The sequence below is a fragment of the Oncorhynchus gorbuscha genome, linkage group LG19 (assembly GCF_021184085.1).
Source record: "Oncorhynchus gorbuscha isolate QuinsamMale2020 ecotype Even-year linkage group LG19, OgorEven_v1.0, whole genome shotgun sequence".
Taxonomy (NCBI): Eukaryota; Metazoa; Chordata; class Actinopteri; order Salmoniformes; family Salmonidae; genus Oncorhynchus; species Oncorhynchus gorbuscha.
The window spans coordinates 39,591,047-39,609,550 of NC_060191.1; the positions used below are offsets into that span (position 1 = coordinate 39,591,047).

The 18,504-nt window shown below is 42.2% G+C and overlaps 1 protein-coding gene across 1 annotated transcript in view; it reads left to right on the plus strand.

Moving 5' to 3' along the window:
- Positions 1-18,504, plus strand: part of LOC124005661 (immunoglobulin superfamily member 11-like) — a 112,241-nt gene that overhangs the window by 2,360 nt on the left and 91,377 nt on the right. The gene's annotated exons all lie outside the window — the stretch shown is intronic.

Sequence of the window (18,504 nt, forward strand, 5' to 3'; positions counted from 1 at the left end):
AGCTACTTGAGTGACATTAAACTGTCCCTGCCAGTCTAACACCATGACAAAATGTGCTGGAAAAAATAATTTACCACTATTGACATTCATTTGAACAAACATAAAACCGGACTACACAACATTTTTTAAAACATGAGATGTTACGTTTGATCCTTCCCTTAATATATCCGAATCTCTCTGTAAATCCCCTCAATTTCACCACAATCTAAAGCAATGATTTAGAATTACTTTGCTTAAATAGTTTTTCCCATATCGCATGAAAATCACTTTTGATTGTTTTCATATGCATACGATGTGCGTTGTTTTGAAACATCGGACAGGAAGCCCAAATCTTTATTCTCTGTTAATGCCAATGCCATGGATACGGACTGAAACATGTAGTGGAATATTCAGTGTTTGTCTGAGATAGAAACGAAGATCCGTCCAGACGACAAAGGGTTGCATCCGATAATCCGCGCGATTAAGAGCACTCGATTCCCTGTGACGACGCACCCTGGCCGCCTTGTCGTTGTGGCTGTACAACCTCATAAGAAGTTTTCAGAATGTATAGATGGGAACTAGGCGGGGGTAGACGACAATTATATACAAAGTAATCTTTATATAACAACAAAGTACGTGCAGAACAAGTTGAAATGGCCAATGCTTGTGTAATATATTCCCAATATGAACCTTCTCCCTCACATGGTTGTGTATCACAGCGAAGTGTCACTTTGAAATCTGGTTTGATCCAATTGAGTGCTAGTTATTTAACATAACACTATACTTTGCTATATGTTGTGTGTGATGTCTGATGTCATCCTTATTCAATAGTGGACAGAGACAGAGCATCCTTCTCCCCATCCCATCCAAGTCTACTCCTGTAATCAGGGTCTCACTTGATCTGCTCCGTACTTAAAGTGATCCAGTGGAAAATGAAAGAGTTCAAAGGGTGAGGTGCCGCAGTTCTCCCTTGTACTCCGAAGAGATGACCGTGAGTGGTTCGTACTGTACAATGTATCCAAAGAAGACACGTGACTGAACACAAGTTGTTGATTTACTTTTCCAATGTGTCCTCTTTCTATCTAGTTTTGTTCTACCTAGTTTTGTTTGTCTCTAAATACAGTGAACTGGCAGTAGATGTCTTCTTGTTTCTGCTGTATATTGATGTTGACCTCCCTTGGGTGCAAATGTGCATCTCAGGCATCATCACTCAGTTATATGAATTGATCTGATCAACTCATTATCAACTCCCTGAGTTAAGTCTCTAGTATGGTGAAGCTAGCTCTGTTGATATGGTACTACTGGTTTGTTGGGGTAAAGTGTTCGGGTGAAGAGGAGAGATACAGTGCACTCTATTGGCCCACATTACTTCAGCGTCACTCCCACTGGGCACAAACTGGTTGAATCAACGTTGTTTCCATGTCATTTCAATGAAATTATGTTGAACCAATGTGGAATAGACATTGAATTGATGTCTGTGCCCAGTGGGTTGTCTCCCCGTGCTGTGCTGTGCTGTGGTCTCTCTTTAGCTGACTGTGGCCGTTAGTTTACGCTAGATCTCCCCTGTGTCTGTGAGAAACCGTGTCACAAGGGAACTCTCTCCACACAAGTGACGCCGGACATAGTCCCCTTCACACTGTCGAGTTCACTGAAAGTCCCTTCAAACTGTCAGCCTTAGTTGGAAAAGTAGCCTGTCCTCAAGCCTTCCAACACAAATGTTGAATTCCTGTCAATTAGCTAAGGCCAGAGAGACAGAGTACGTACATTCAGATACATGCAGAGCACAAAGTGATGCAGAAAAAGTTTTATGTTAAAACATTTTTTTTCAGAGCTGGTTCAAGGGACTTTTAAAAGGACAGAATAAATGGTGGATTGGTTCTGCTTGTGAAATGATGCCCAGGGCCATACCCAGAGTGTGTCTCTCCGTGGCCGGCTCTAAAGATTTCACTAGATAGCTGGAGGGCTGGAGAACCAATCCGGCATGCTGATCAATTCTGCAAATTAAATTCATCTGAAGTGGTATCCCTGAACTTTTCAACTAGTTGTTGTTGAATATAATGCATTTTAAATTGCCCGGTTCCACCAGTGCCCCGATGTAGTGGCATCTCGTTTGAAGTTCTCCGCACCCCATGAGTTAAATGCTGTGTTGGGAAGATGAAGAGTCAGCCAAGGCGAGACATTTAAAAAAGCAGCAATGGAAAAACTCATAATAACAGTAAGGTACTTTATTTGCGTCAATTTAACACCGATGTCTTGGCAATAAGAATTTCTATGCAGGAACTGTAAGCTTTAACCCTCCTGACATTAACAGGCATCCTGAAATACCATAACCCGGGCAAAAAGTAGGTGTTAACTGGGTGTCTTGGCTGAATTTACTATTCTTGCCCCTCATAATGCCATGGCCAGTTTCCTCTACACTGGTCATTTGGAATAAGTTAAATCAATTTACCTGCCAAAATCAAGGTAAACGAATAGAACATAATTGAACAGATAAACACGACTGACATGGCAGAGGAATCTCTGAAAAGAGAAGCACTCGGGTGAGAGAGCTGGGAAAGCAGTGCTCAATACAAAACACACCATCTCTGTAATCATCTATGGTCCTTCATGATGAGTCTCCCTTCTAAATGATATTGAATATATGATTTCAAATAATCAATTATTCTTTAAAAACACATTTGAGTACGATTTATACATTAAATACGTGCTCAAATCATTTGTCTTCGTTTTCTCTGGAAAATGTATGCGAAAATAAAAATGTTCATCACTAAAAAGGAGCAGCTGGAATGTGTGTAGGACAGATGGATGTTTCCACCTCGGTTATTTTAAAGCTAAAAATATCTTCTCAAAAATTAAAAGACCTTTGGGACTACTTGCAAAGTGCATGAGCGACGAGAGACGAGCTAGGAGGACAAGCCTTCAAAAGACGACTGTGATAGCTGGTTCTGGGGAAATGTATAAATTAATGACGGAGATATTTGAGAGAGCGAGAGATACCACTGGCAGACAGTTGCCTGCTCAGGACACACTAACAGTACCCAAAAGAGAAGCTTGAGGTGTTTTGGCATGACCTCGGCTCAAATCGCCTCAAGTGCAATGTTTGGTTATGGCTGTTTGGATTTGGTGGTTTGGTAGCCTAGCTGTTCAGGGAGTGGTGCCACCAACCGAAAGGTCGCTGGTTCGAATCCCCAAGGTGAAAAAATCTGCCGATGTGCCCTTGAGAAAGGAACTTAACCGTAATTGCTCCTGTAAATCGTCCTGGATAAGAATGTCTGCTAAATGACAAAAATGTCAATGTCATCAAACTAAGCTGTGAGAATACACACATTTTAATTGAATAGAGATCGGAGAGAGTTTGTGTCAGAAGGGAAGTGGATTCCAACCCTTGCTGAGACAGTATATGTGTTTTGAAGGTTGTGGCTCAAACCATTAGACTGCACACATACGGTATGAGCAGGGTTGGGGAGTAATGTAATCTGTAACATTGTAAGGGATTACAAAAAAAAAGGTAACTGTTACATTGCCAGCAAAAATATTGTAATCAGATTACAGATACTAGATGATTACTTCAAGGATTACTTTTAAATTCAGAAATGAGTTTTGCTAAAACAAATCTTTGACACTTCTCTGTTTTCTCAATGACATTCAAATTAGCATTGAAAAAAGGAGCACGTTGAAATTTGTTCCACCTGAGAGAGTCTGACGAGAAGTCAGAAATCACTATGATGACACACCAAATGAGTTTGATGGATCGTGGGAAAGAGCAGGAATAGGCTTTTGTAGGCTACAGTCCAAGCTATGTCTTCCAATGGTGCGACTGCTGTCAGCATCCAAAGATTATCCAATTTGAAAATACGCTTGGAGCTAAGGATGACTGCAGTGGTGTAGTCTACGGCGATATGCACATCACTCATTATTGATATCTATCTAATTAATGGTGATAGACTTAAAGGGGCGATCTGTAGTTGCTACATCCATTTGTGGACATATACAAGTCTATCACCATGTATTAGATTGAGCAATAAAAAAAAAACTTTTATTCTATCGGCTGGGATCCGCGCTATGCAGCTATTGCAAGAGCGCATTTTTCATTGTTTTTGAAACCAGTGGACAGACAATGATTGATAGGCAGCTTAAACTTCTTGAATATATATATATATATATATATATATATATATATATATATATATATATATATATATACACACACACAATTGAAGTCAGAAGTTTACATACACCTTAACCAAATACATTAATCTCAGTTTTTCACTATTCCTGACATTTAATCCCAGTAAAAAATCCCTGTTTTAGGTCAGTTAGGATCACCACTTTACTTTAAGAATGTGAAATGTCAGAATGATAGTAGAGAGAATGATTTATTTAAGCTTTTATTTATTTCATCACTTTCCCAGTGGGTCAGAAGTTTACATACACTCAATAAGTATTTGGTAGCATTGCCTTTAAATTGTTTAACTTGGGTTAAACGTTTCAGGTAGCCTTCCACAAGCTTCCCACAATAAGTTGGGTGAATTTTGGCCATTCCTCCTGACAGAGCTGGTGTAACTGAGTCAGGTTTGTAGGCCTCCTTGCTCGCACAACCTTTTTCAATTCCGCCCTCAAATACATTTTCTATAGGTTTGAGGTCAGGGCATTGTGATGGGCACTCCAAAACCTTGACTTTGTTGTCCTTAAGCTATTTTGCCACAACTTTGGAAGTATGCTTGGGGTCATTATCCATCTGGAAGACCCATTTGCGACCAAGCTTTAACTTCCTGACTGATGTCTTGAGATGTTGCTTCAATTTATCCACGTAATTTTCCTGCCTCATGATGCCATCAATTTTGTGAAGAGCAATAGTCCCTCCTGCAGCAAAGCACCCCCACAACATGATGGTTCACAGGTGGGATGGTGTTCTTTGGCTTGCAAGCCTCCCCCTTTTTCCTCCAAACATAACGATGGCCAGTATGGCCAAACAGTTCTATTTTTGTTTCATCAGACCAGAGGACATTTCTCCAAAAAGTACGATCTTTGTCCCCATGTTCAGTTGCAAACTGTAATCTGACTTTTTTATGGAGGATTTGGAGCAGTGGCTTCTTCCTTGCTGAGCTGCCTTTTAGGTTATGTCAATATAGGATTCGTTTTACTGTGGATATAGATACTTTTGTTGTCACATCCTGACCATAGTTTGCTTTGTATGTTTCTATGTTTTGTTTGGTCAGGGTGTGATCTGAGTGGGCATTCTATGTTGGATGTCTTGTTTGTCTGTTTCTGTGTTTGGGCCTGATATGGTTCTCAATCAGAGGCAGGTGTTAGTCATTGTCTCTGATTGGGAGCCATATTTAGGAGCCTGTTTTGTGTTGGGTTTTGTGGGTGATTGTTCCTGTCTTTGTGTTTGTTACACCAGATAGGGCTGTTTTCAATTTTTTTTTTCACGGTTTCTTGTTTTGTGTATATTGTTCTATTTTCATCTTTATTAAAGACGTATCACCATAACCACGCTGCGTTTTGGTCCGCCTCTCCTTCAACAGAAGAATCCCGTAACATTTGTACCTGTTTCCTCCAGCATCTTCACAAGGTCCTTTGCTGTTATTCTGTGATTGATTTTCACTTTTCGCACCAAAGTACGTTCATCAGAGTAGCCTAGTGGTTAGTGGTTAGAGCGTTGGACTAGTAACCGGAAGGTTGCAAGTTCGAATCCCAGAGCTGACAAGGTACAAACCTGTCGTTCTGCCCCTGAACAGGCAGTTAACCCACTGTTCCTTGGCCATCATTGAAAATAAGAATTTGTTCTTAACTGACTTGCCTAGTAAAATATATATATTTTTTGAAATCTCTAGGAGACAGAACGCGTCTCCATCCTGAGCGGGATGACGGCTGCGTGGTCCCATGGTGTTTATCCTTGCGTACTGTTTGTACAGATGAATGTGGTACCTTCAGGTGTTTGGAAATTGCTCCCAAGGATGAACCAGACTTGTGGAGATCTACAATACTTTTTCTTGGCTGATTTCTTGGCTGATTTCTTTTGTCTTGGCTGATTTCTTTTGATTTTCCCATGTCAATCAAAGAAGCACTGAGTTTGAAGGTAGGCCTTGAAATACATCCACAAGTACACCTCAAATGACTCAAATTATGTCAATTAGTCTATCAGAGGCTTCTAAAGCCCTGACATAATTTTCTGGAAATCTTCCAAGCTGTTAAAAGGCACAGTCAACTTAGTGTATGTAAAGTTTTTAACCCACTGGAATTGTGATACACTGAATTATAAGTGAAATAATTTGTCTGTAAACAATTGTTGGAAAAATGACTTGCGTCATGCACAAGGTAGATGTCCTAACCGACATGCCAAAACTATGGTTTGTTAACAAGAAAATTGTGGTGGTTGAAACACTTAGTTTGGAGTCATTAAAACTAGTTCATGTAAACTTCCGACTTCAACTGTATATATTGATTCTTGAAGAATAAGTTCTACATCCTTCATGAGCTTAGTTCTACTGTCACACTCCATGAGAACCCAAAGTATTAATTTGTTTTTCTCCTATGTTTGTAAACATTGTAAATGTAAACAAACGCCATATAACCTCATAACATGGTTCAAACTATACATTTGACACCATGGACGGTCAGTCCTTGCATCCATAGCTCTGTCTATTAATCTGAGAGTGGTTACATTTCTCCAGGCCCATCGCTCAGTTTATTACCAAAACAGAGGCGGGGCAACCGTTTTGTTATTGTTTCATCTGTGGAATTGCCCTTTAAACAGCCTCATATTACCGAGATAAGAAAGTGTGGCCAACAAAAAAGGTAGACAATAGGCCTATAGCAAATGCAGCATATGATTGCATTCATTTTTCACATGTAAATGGTACTTTTCAGTAGTGCTTAAAGCATGCCATTCCATGAGCGCAGCATTTATTTTTCAACTCGAATCAATGAGCCCAGGCAGTCCTCAACAACAAAATCCTAAACAACAGAGTAGGGCTGGCTAATAAGTCCTTAATTTTGGGGTTATGCTCAGGTAAAACAATTTGGCTAATCAATACTTCCATGTTTCCTATTCTTGAAGATCAAAGGGTATAACATTTATTGGAATGGCTGGAATTCTGATAGACTTTGGGTTCTAAGATATCATCTATGTATATGTAGTATGTAGTAGAAAGCGATGGGTTAGAAGATACCTACTTAACAAACCCATAAAGTAAAAGGTAACATATGGCCAGCTATGTCAACTTTAACATGGATTTATCCTGCAATAGATGTCATTCAATTGGTAAAATATTTTTTTTGTCCTCTTCTAATGCTTCTTAAGGAGAAAGTAATCTAAAAGTAACTTAATATAATCAGATTACGTTACTGAGTTTGGGTAATCCAAAACTTACATTACCGATTACAATTTTGGACATGTAACTTGTAACTGTAACGGATTACATTGAGAAAGTAACCTACCCAACCCTGGGTATGATCGTACTGCCACAACTTCCTGTTGTGAAACTGTTGGGAGTAACTTTCTGTTGTGACACTGTTGTGAGTGAGGAGAGGGACACATCTGTGGTTCAAACACTAACCTGTCTTTAATGTGGATTTCCTGTCCCTGTGCGTTGCTCCCAGGGTTTATGCATCTTTTAGGCGGATGTTGCCCTGCTGTAGTAGCATCCTGAGAATGGCCCCAACTTGCAGTTATGATTTTCAGCTTCAGTGGCTTGAAATTTGATGGCATTGCAGGGGAGGGTTTAGAAATGTTCCTTGTCTATCTATCTGTAATACAGAAAAAGTATTGTATCGTGCTTTATAATAATTTAGTGCTGTACCTTGGTTCTCAATTTTAACACCAACGTAACACCATTTTAAAGCTATCATTAAACCTCCCAGGTGCAGTTATTATTCGTAAGCCACATTCTATAACATTCAAACCTACAACACCCATAAGACACCTTGCCTCCTTGTGCGTTAGCCTATTATAATCCCCCAACAGTGTCTGATAGAGGATTATTATGTATCAGGGCATTAGCAAGGATTGTTTGTTTATAAACCGACGGGTCAGGGGAATCAATGGGTCAGAAGGTATAGTGTGCTCTAATTCCCTTTGGCATGGCAGTGAGTGAGCATCCCAGAGGTTTAATGCTCTCCTGCCCTGGTATGACCACATAGCTGCTGTAATCCACCTCACATACTGGCCACCAACCAGCATCACTTTATGTTTGTATAGTGTTTGTATGTGAGCTTTTTCTCAGGTACAAGCATTCATTCAAACTCAGCTTTTGTTGTATAGTGACATAAAAGTAATATATCACCTCAAGTGACATGTAATTAATGTGTCATACAGGTAACTGCCAAAATAATAGTACCACTTGAATAAATGAGGCATATAAAGTATGTTGAAAGCAGGCGCTTTCACACAGGTGTACTGACCCGAGTTAGGGAATTAACATCCCATCATGCTTAGGGTCATGTATAAATATGCTGGGCAGGCCATTATTTTGGCTACCATGACTATGCTCGCATAGCATGACAATGCCTCCATCCACAGGGCACGAGTGGTCACTGAAGGGTTTGATGAGCATGAAAACGATGTGAACCATATGCCATGGCCTTATCGGTCACCAGATCTCAACCCAATTGAACACTTATGGGAGATTCTGGAGTGGCGCCTGAGACAGTGTTTTCCACCACCATCCACGAAACAAAAAATGATGTAATTTCTTGTGGAAGAATGGTGTTGAATCCCTCCAATAGAGTTCCAGACTCCGAGCATGCGTGACCAACTGGCAAGGGTCTTCACTGACATTTTCAACCTTTCCCTGACTGAGTCTGTAATACCAACTTCTTTCAAGCAGACCACCATAGTCCCTGTGCCCAAGAACACTAAGGTAACCTGCCTAAATGACTACTGACCCGTAGCACTCACGTCTGTAGCCATGAAGTCCTTTGAAAGGCTGGTCATGGCTCACATCAAAACCATTTCCCCAGAAACCCTAGACCCACTCCAATTTGCATTCCGCCCCAACAGATCCACAGATGTTGCAATCTCTATTGCACTCCACACTGCCCTTTCCCACCTGGACAAAAGGAACACTTACGTGAGAATGCTATTCATTGACTACAGCTCAGAGTTCAAAACCGTAGTGCCCACAAAGCTAATCACTTAGCTAAGGACCCTGGGACTAAACACCTCCCTCTGCACCTGGATCCTGAAATTCCTGACAGGCCGCCCCCATGCTGATCCTCAAACCTGGGGCCCCTCAGGGGTGTGTACTTAGTCCCCTCCTGTACTTCCTGTTCACCCACGACTGCTTGGCCAAACACAACTCCAACACCATCATTAAGTTTGCTGACGACGCAACAGTGGTAAGCCTGATTAGAGACAACGATGAGACTACAGTATAGGGAGGAGGTCAGAGACCTGGCAGTGTGGTGCCAGGATAACAACCTCTGCCTCAATGTGATCAAGACAAAGGAGATGATTGTGGACTACAGGAAAAGGAGGGCAGAGAACGCCCCCATTCTCATCGAAGGGCGTTTTATGCAGCAGGTTAAGAGCTTCAAGTTCCTTGATGTTCACATCACCAACAAACTATCATCGTCCAAACACACTAAGACATTCGTGAAGATGGCACGACAAAGCCTATCCCCCCTCAGAAGACTGAAAAGATTTGGCATGGGTCCTCAGATCCTCAAAAGTTTACAGCTGCACCATCGAGAGCTGGTTGCATCTCTGCCTGGTATGGCAACTGCCTAGCCTCTGACCACAAGGCACTACAGAGGATAGTGCGTGTGGCCCAGTACATCACTGGGGCCAAGCTTCCTGCCATCCAGGACCTCTATACCAGGCGACGCACAGCAAGCGGTACCAGAGAGCCAAGTCTAGGCCCAAAAGGCTTCTTAACAGCTTCAACCCCTAAGCCATAAGACTCCTGAACAGCTAATCAAATGGCTACTCGGAATATTTACATTGTCCTTCCCCCCCACCCCCTCTTTTACGCTGCTGCTGCTCTCTGTTTATCATCTATACATAGTCCCTTTACCTCTACCTACATGTACATATTACCTCAATTACCTTGACTAACCTGTGCCCCCGCATGCACATTGACTTTGTACCGGTACCATTTTTTTATTAACATATCTATTAATTTTTTTACTTAACACTTATTTTTCTGAAAACTGCATTGTTGGTTAAGGGCTTGTAAGTAATCATGTAGAAAACCAATTCAAAATGTTATTTGAGATTCTTCAAAGTAGCCACCCGTTGCCTTGATAATAGCTTTGCACACTTTTGGCATTTTATCTTTTGGCATTTATACTGTTGTATTCGGCACATGTGACAAATACAATTTGATTTGATTCGACACTTGTAGAATCCATGCCAAGGTGCGCACTGTGTTGGTGTTCCCTTTATTTTGACAGTTGCCTGTACTTTGGTTAAATGTCACTATTTTGACATATTCAAATGGGACCATGTTGCTTTTGTATACTGTAGGCAGAGGAAATCCCAACATAAGCACTGTGAGTGTGTTCTTGTTACCATAAATTCCCCTATAGACTAAACGGAATAAAGACATGACCTCTTGAACCTAGTAGAGCTGACAATAGGAGGTTATGCCCCTGGCCATAGTAATGGCTTCCAATTCCGAGATATTATGTGGTTGAAGACTATTATGTCTGTTATGTTTGTGACAAAATCACTGAATATTACACTGCTCTAGTGAAAACTGGTAGACCAGGAAAGTGTCTTGACCAGATAATTACGATTCTCTAAAAATACATGGAGGATAATTCATATTATTCTGAATGTAATTTAGAAAAATTGCACATAGTTGCACCCAGCGTGTCGTCTGGCGCTCTGTAATGGTGACTTCCGCGTTTCCTCCCTCGAGGTATGGCTACGGACCTCCGCTTTCATGTGCCTGGGAATTATTTCACTTTGATATATTTAGTGTGCCAGCGTGAGGTGTGCAAAATTTAAATGCTTTGAAAAGGTTTTTCTGCTTACTGGCATTTCAATGTTAGAAGCTTTTAAATGTGAAAGGGAGGTGGTGTGCTCTCAACTGATGGCTGTTTAGCTGTATGTGACGCAGCCAGTGGCTTGTGTGTGTTTTCTTTTTAACCCAGAAAACCCAACTCGGGGGACACTGTACTACAAAATTCCTTGTTTGTCTAGATTCTCTTCCTCTGGAGCCGGTCGTTCTATTGCAATTTCATGCTGTTCCTCTGACATTAAACACAATTAATAGATATTTAAACCACCGTTCAAGTGTTTGGGGTCACTTAGAAATGTCCTTGTTTTTGAAAGTAAAGCATTTTTTGCCCATTTTTAAAATGACATCAAATTGATCAGAAATACAGTGTAGACATTTTAATGTTGTAAATGACTATTGTAGCTGGAAACTGACATTTTTTGTATAGAATATCTACATGGGCGTACAGAGGCCCATTATCAGCAACCATCACTCCTGTGTTCCATTGGCACGTTGTGTTAGCTAATCCAAGTTTATAATTTTAAAAGGTTAATTGATCATTAGAAAACCCTTTTGCAATTATGTTAGTACAGCTGAAAACTGTTGTCCTGATTTAAAGAAGCAATAAAACTGGCCCTTAGACTAGTTGAGTATCTGGAGCATCAGCATTTGTAGGTTCGATTACAGGCTCAAAATGGCCAGAAACAAAGACTTTCTTCTGAAACTCGTCAGTCTATTCTTGTTCTGAGAGATGAAGACTGTTCCATGCCAGGAACTGCCAAAAAACGGAAGATCTCGTACAACGCTGTGTACTACTCCCTTCACAGAACAGCGCAAACAGTCTCTAACCAGAATAGAAAGAATGGGAGGCCCCGGTGCACACCTGAGCAAGAGGACAGGTACATTAGTGTCTAGTTGGAGAAACAGATGCCTCATAAGTCCTCAGCTGGCAGCTTCATTAAATAGTACCCGCAAAACACCAGTCTCAACGTCAACAGTGAAGAGGCGTCTCCGGGATGCTGGCCTTCTCTGCAGAGTTCATCTGTTCAATCTTTTCTTTTTATTGGCCAGTCTGAGATATGGCTTTTTCTTTGCAACGTTGCCTAGAAGGCCAGCATCCCGGAGTCGTCTCTTCACTGTTGAAGTTGAGACTGGTGTTTTTTTTTTTTGCTGTGATTTTCTGATGCTTAGTTTGAATGAAATCTGTAAAGGAATCATCCAGAGTGATCTTCAGAGAAGCAGCGGAATATAGAGACACTACTGCATTAAACATGCCACAAGTTTTTTTTTTTACAGCCATAGGTAATTCATAACCTGACAGGCTGTTATCTCTCCATCTTTCCATCTCCATCTCCATCTCTCTCTCTCTCTCTGTCTTTTGTGATGACGTGCTTCATAGAGCCATCGATTCGCTTCCACCTAAGAAGATGTCTGTTTCTAAACATAGAACTGATGAATATACTGTACATCGTTAAAAGATCTCAGAATATGTATGCAGCACAGGTTCAGTCTGGCAAAAATGTGTTTAATCTAAACATGAATAAGGTTGTAGCTAAGTGATGGACAGTGACTTGCAACGGTATATTTAACATACAGTAGAAGTTTATTACATGATATTTTACTTCTCCACCAGAGGACAGCCAGGTGAATGTGTGCTGAGTGTCTGAATTGATCCCTAATGGTGTGTTGTCTACACAAAGTTTTCACCAGTTCCCTTTCCTCACCAACTTAAACAAGAGCCAAATGGCTTTCCAAGGTCGTGCAACATTACTTGTGTAAGAACTGCAGAGTGATGCTTGTAAGCATGAACAGTGAGCATGCAGGAGATCCCATCTGTACATGGTAACAGCAGATTTCACTGGCCTCATAGTCGGGGTCCCTGTCATAGAAGGGAGAAGGGCCACTGCAATGTGCGCATTCTGGGGGGGATATAGCCTACTACATTTAATTGGTCATACGTGCAGAGCAGGTCATACGTGGAGAGCAGCCACACACAAACCTAAGATGCAATGCCAAGAGTCAGCTGGAGTGGTGTAAAGCTCTCCACCATTGGACTCTGTAGCAGTGGAAACGCGTTCTCTGGAGTGATGAATCACACTTCCTCATCTGGCAGTCCGACCGACAAATCTGGGTTTGGCAGATGTCAGGAGAACGCTACTTGCCCCAATGCATAGTGCCAACTGTACAGAGCCCTGACCTCATAACCATTGAACACCTTTGGGATGAATTGGAACGCCGACTGTGAGCCAGGCCTAATCGCCCAACATCAGTGCCCTACCTCACTAATGCTCGTGGCTGACTGGATGTGGGTCCCCTCAGCAATGTTCCTACATCTAGTGGAAAGCCTTCCCAGAAGAGTGGAGGCTGTTACAGCAGCAAAGGGGGGGGGGGGGACCAACCAACCAACTCCATATAAACGGCCATGATTTTAGAATGAGATATTCAAGGAGCAGGTGTCCACATACTTTTGTCCATATGGTGTATCTATCAGCCCTGATATTAGTTGTCACAGATCCCGGGTCCAGCGGTGTGTTACCTATTAGTGTGTGTTATCCCACAGCAGAAAGGATTTGAAGTAGATTCAGGCTATTGATGGGCTTTAAGCTAGCGTGGGGCGTAATTTAACAGCTACGATTCGCAAGTACCACATGGACGCTAGACAATGTGTAAAATATTAAAGTGCTCTGTTTATTTGCCCCAAATCGTTCGCTAAGACAGGCTTTTCGGCAGATTACAACCCTCAGTTCCCCATGCAGTGATTTATAGATTATAGATAGCTTTGGGTTTATGTATTCACGAGACTCAGTGGACAGCAAGCCTCTTTGGCCCTACCTCACATCAACAAATTCTCTCCTCTCTCTACTTCCCTTGTTCTCCTCTTTCCCCCAATCTCTCTTCTTCTATCTCCAGCCTCTCATCATCCCTCTGTCTGCTCTGCCTTCATCCCACCACCATCATTTCTCTTTTTCATCCCTGTATGGTCACTGCTCCTCTTCCCTCTGAGCCATGCTTCACTCTTCTTCTGTGGATCTTGAGTAAATATACAGCACAGTGTTATGGCCATGGGAATGAGCTAATGACTAGAGTTGAAAAGGTCTTTGGTTTGAAACCGTGGTCTGTTTAGGTCCCCTGTGGTTGTTTTTCAGATGCAATACACAGTGTTAACAATGCAATTAACATCAATCTAGTCAATATGGGTAATTAGCCATGCACAATTAATTATTAATTCATTAATCCCTGCATGTTATCACAGCTGTAATTAGCCCAAACCAACAATAACCATGCAATTGCCATGTTGTCCCATCTCTCAATGCCAACACGAAGAGTAATTCCTGTGTTGATAGATACTGGAGGTAGTGTATGTCATGCATAACAACTGAGATATTCCCTTTTTTAAAAGAGAAAAGGCATGTCCCAATAATCTCTCCTTCCTAAAGTGTGCACCGCAGGAGGTTGGTGGCAGGTTAATTGGGGAGAACGGGCTCATGGTACTTGACTGGAGAGAAATTAGTGGAACGGTAACAAATACATCAAACACATGGTTTCCAGGTGTTTAATGCCATTCCATTTTCTCTGTTCCGGCAATTATTATGAGCTGTCCTCCCCTCTGCAGCCTCCTGCGGTGTGCACTCATTCACATCTTCCCACACACTTAAAAGCATCGGGTTGGTGTTGGAATGGGCTAGGTAGAGTACCTCATGATAAACTGTAGACCACACTATCTACCAAGAGAGTTTTCATCTATATTTTTCGTAGCCATCTATTTACCACCACAAACCGATGTATAAGGCCATAGGTAAACAAGAAAATGCTCATCCAGATGCGGCGCTCCTACTGGCCGGAGACTTTAATGCAGGAAAACTTTTACCTAATTTATACCAGAATGTCACATGCACAACCAGAGGGGAAAAAAACTATAGACCAACTTTACTCCACACACAAAGCTCTCCCTCACCCTCCATTTGGCAAATCTGACCAGAATTCTATCCTCCTGATTCCTGCTTACAAGCGAATACTAAATCGCTCAATAAGTCAGATGACACGGATGCTACGCTACAGGACTGTTTTGCTAGCACAGACTGGAATATGTTCTGGGATTCAACCATTGGCATTGAGGAGTATACCACCTCAGTCACCGGCTTCATAAATAAGTGCATCGATGATGTCGTCCCCACAGCCATGGATTACGGGTAACATCTTCACCGAGCTAAAGGCTAGAGCTGCCGCTTTCAAGGAGCGGGACACTAATCCGGACGCTTATAAGAAATCCCACTATGCCCACAGACGAACCATCACACAGGCAAAGCGTCAATACAGGACAAAGCCTGAATCCTACTAACCAGCCACTTGTCGAATGTGGCAGGGATTGCAAACTATTACGGACTACAAAGAGAAACCCAGCTGCGAAATGCCTTTTATGTTCCCTTCGAGGCAAGCAACACTGAAGCATGCATGAGAGCACTAGCTGTTCCGGATGACTGTGTGATCACGCTCTCCTTAGCCGATGTGAGCAAGACCTTTAAACAGGTCAACATTCACAAGGCCACTGGGCCAGACGGATTACCAGGACGTGTACTCAGAGCATGCGTGGAACAACTGGCAAGTGTCTTCACTGATAGTTTCAATCTCTCCCTGACCGAGTCTGTAATACCTAAATGTTTCAAGCAGACCACCATAGTCCCTGTGCCCAAGGAAGTGAAGGTAACCTGCCTAAATTACTACCGCCCCGTAGCACCCAAGTGCTTTGAAAGGCTGGTCATGGCTCACATCAACACCCTCATCCCGGGAACCCTAGACCCACTCCAAATCGCATACCGCCCCAACAGATCCACAGATGACACAATCTCAATCACACTCCACACTGCCCTTTCCCACCTGGACAAAAGGAACACCTATGTGAGAATGCTGTTCATTGACTGCAGCTCAGTTCAACACTATAGTGTCCACAAAGATAATCACTAAGCTAAGGACCCTGGGACTAAACATCTCCCTCTGCAACTGGATCCTGTAGTTCCTGACGGGCCACCCCAAGTGGTAAGGGTAGATAACCACATATCTGCTACGCTGATCTTCAAAACGGGGGCCCCTCAGGGGTGCGAGCATGGCCCCTCCTGTATTCCCTGTTCACCCACAACTGCGTGGCCAAGCACGACTCCAACACCATCACTATGTTTGCTGACAACAACCGTGGTAGACCTGATCACCGACAACGAGGAGACAGCCTATAGGGAGGAGGTCAGAGACCTGGCAGTGTGGTGCAAGGACAACAACCTCTCCCTCAACATGAGCAAGACAAATTAGATGATCGTGGACTACAGGAACAGGCGGGCTGAACATGCTCCCATTCACATTGACAGGCTGTAGTGGAGCTGGTCGAGAGTTTTAAGTTCCTTGGTGTCCACATCACCAACAAACTATCATGGTCCAAACACACCAAGACAGTTGTGAACAGTGGTGGAAAAAGTACCCATCGTTATACTTGAGTAACAAGTAAAGATACCTTAATAGAAAATGAGTTGAAAGTTACCCAGTAAAATTCTAGTTGAGTAAAGATCTAAAAGTATTTAATTTTAAATATACTTATGTATAAATAGTTTAAAATTCCTTATATTAAGCAAAATTTATGGATAGCTAGGGGCACACTCCAACACTCAGACATAATTAAGTATGCTATGAGTCCGTTAAGTCAGAGGCAGTAGGGATGACCAGGGAGGATCTCTTGATAAGTGTGTGAATTGGACCATTTTCCTTTCCCGCTAAGCATGCAAAATGTGAAAAGTACTTTTGGGTGTCAGCGGAAATGTATGGAGTAAAACTTACATTATTTTCTTTGGGAATGTAGTGAAGTAAAAGTAAAAATTGTCAAAATTATAAATAGTAAAGTACATATACCCCAAAAAACAACTTCAGAAGTACTTTAAATGTTTTTTTTACTTAAGTACTTTACACCACTGGTCGTGAAGAGGGCACAACAACACCTTTTCTCCTTCAGGAGACTGATTTCCACCTGTCTAATGTCCATTGCTCATGTTTCTTGGCCCAAGCAAGTCTCTTCTTCTTATTGGTGTCATTTCGTAGTGGTTTCTTTGCAGCAATTCAACCATGCAATTTCTGAGGACTGCAATTTCTGAAGCTGGTAACTCTAATGATCTTATCTTCTGCAGCAGAGGTAACTCTGGGTCTTTCTTTCCAGTGCCAGTCCTCGTGAGAGCCAGTTCCATCATATCGCTTGATGGTTTTTGCGTCTGCACTTGAAGAAACGTTCAAAGTTCTTTACATTTTCCGCATTGACATTCATGTTTTAAAGTAATGATGGACTGTCATTTCTCTTTGCTTATTTGAACTGTTCTTACCATAATATGGACTTGGTCTTTTACCAAATAGGGCTATCTTCTGTATACCACCCCTACCTTGTCACAACACAACTGATTGGCTCAAAAGTAATTAAAAAAGAAAGAAATTGCACAAATGAACTTTTAACAAGGCACACCTGTTAATTGAAATGCATTCCAGGTGACTACCTCATGAAGCTGGTTGAGAGAATGCCAAGAGTGTGCAAAGCTGTCATCAAGGCAAATGGTGGCTACTTGGAAGAATCTATAATTGTTTAACACTTTTTTTGGTTACTACATGATTCCATATGTGTTATTTCATAGTTTACTTCAATGTAGAAAATAGTAAAAAGTAAAGAAAAACCTTTGAATTAGTAGGTGTGTCCAAACTTTTGACTGGTACTGTATACCAGGCGGTGTTAGAGGAAATATTATTCTAAAAATATTTTTAGCCCATTTTCTCCCCAATTCCATGGTATCCAATTGGTAGTTGCAGTCTTGTCTCATTGTTGCAACTCCCGTACGGACTCGGGAGAGGCAAAAGGTCGAGAGCCGTGCCTCCTCCGAAACACAACCCAACCAAGACACACTGCTTTTTGACGCTATTCCCACTTAACACGGAAGCCAGCCACACCAATGTGTTTGAGGAAACACTGCACCCAACCTGCCACATGAGTTGCTAGTGCGCGATGAGACAAGGACAACCCTGCCGGCCAAACCCTCCCCTAACTTGGACAATGCTGGGCCAATTGTGCGCCGCCCCATGGATCTCCCAGTCTCTGCCAGCTGCGACAGAGCCTGGACTCAAACCTAGAATCTCTCGTGGCACAGCTAGCACTGCGATGCAGTGCTTTAGACCACTGCACCACTCGGGAGGCCAGTAAATATTTTCTTAACTCTATTTCTTGAACTGCATTGTTGGTTAAGGGCTCGTATGTAAGCATTTCACACTAAGGTCTACACCTGTTGTATTCGGCCGCATGTGACAAATAGTGGCCTACCACTTTGACACTGAGCCGCTGTTGGTCCTAGATGTTTCCACTTCACAATAACAGCACTTACAGTTGACCGGGGCAGCTTTAGCAGGGCGGACATTTGACAAACTGATTTGACAAAGATGGCATCCTATGACGGCCACGTTGAAAGTCACTGAGCTCTTCAGTACGGGCCATTCTACTGCTCATGTTTTTTCTATGGAGATTCCATGGCTGTGTGCTCGATTTTTATACACCTCCAGACAAAAA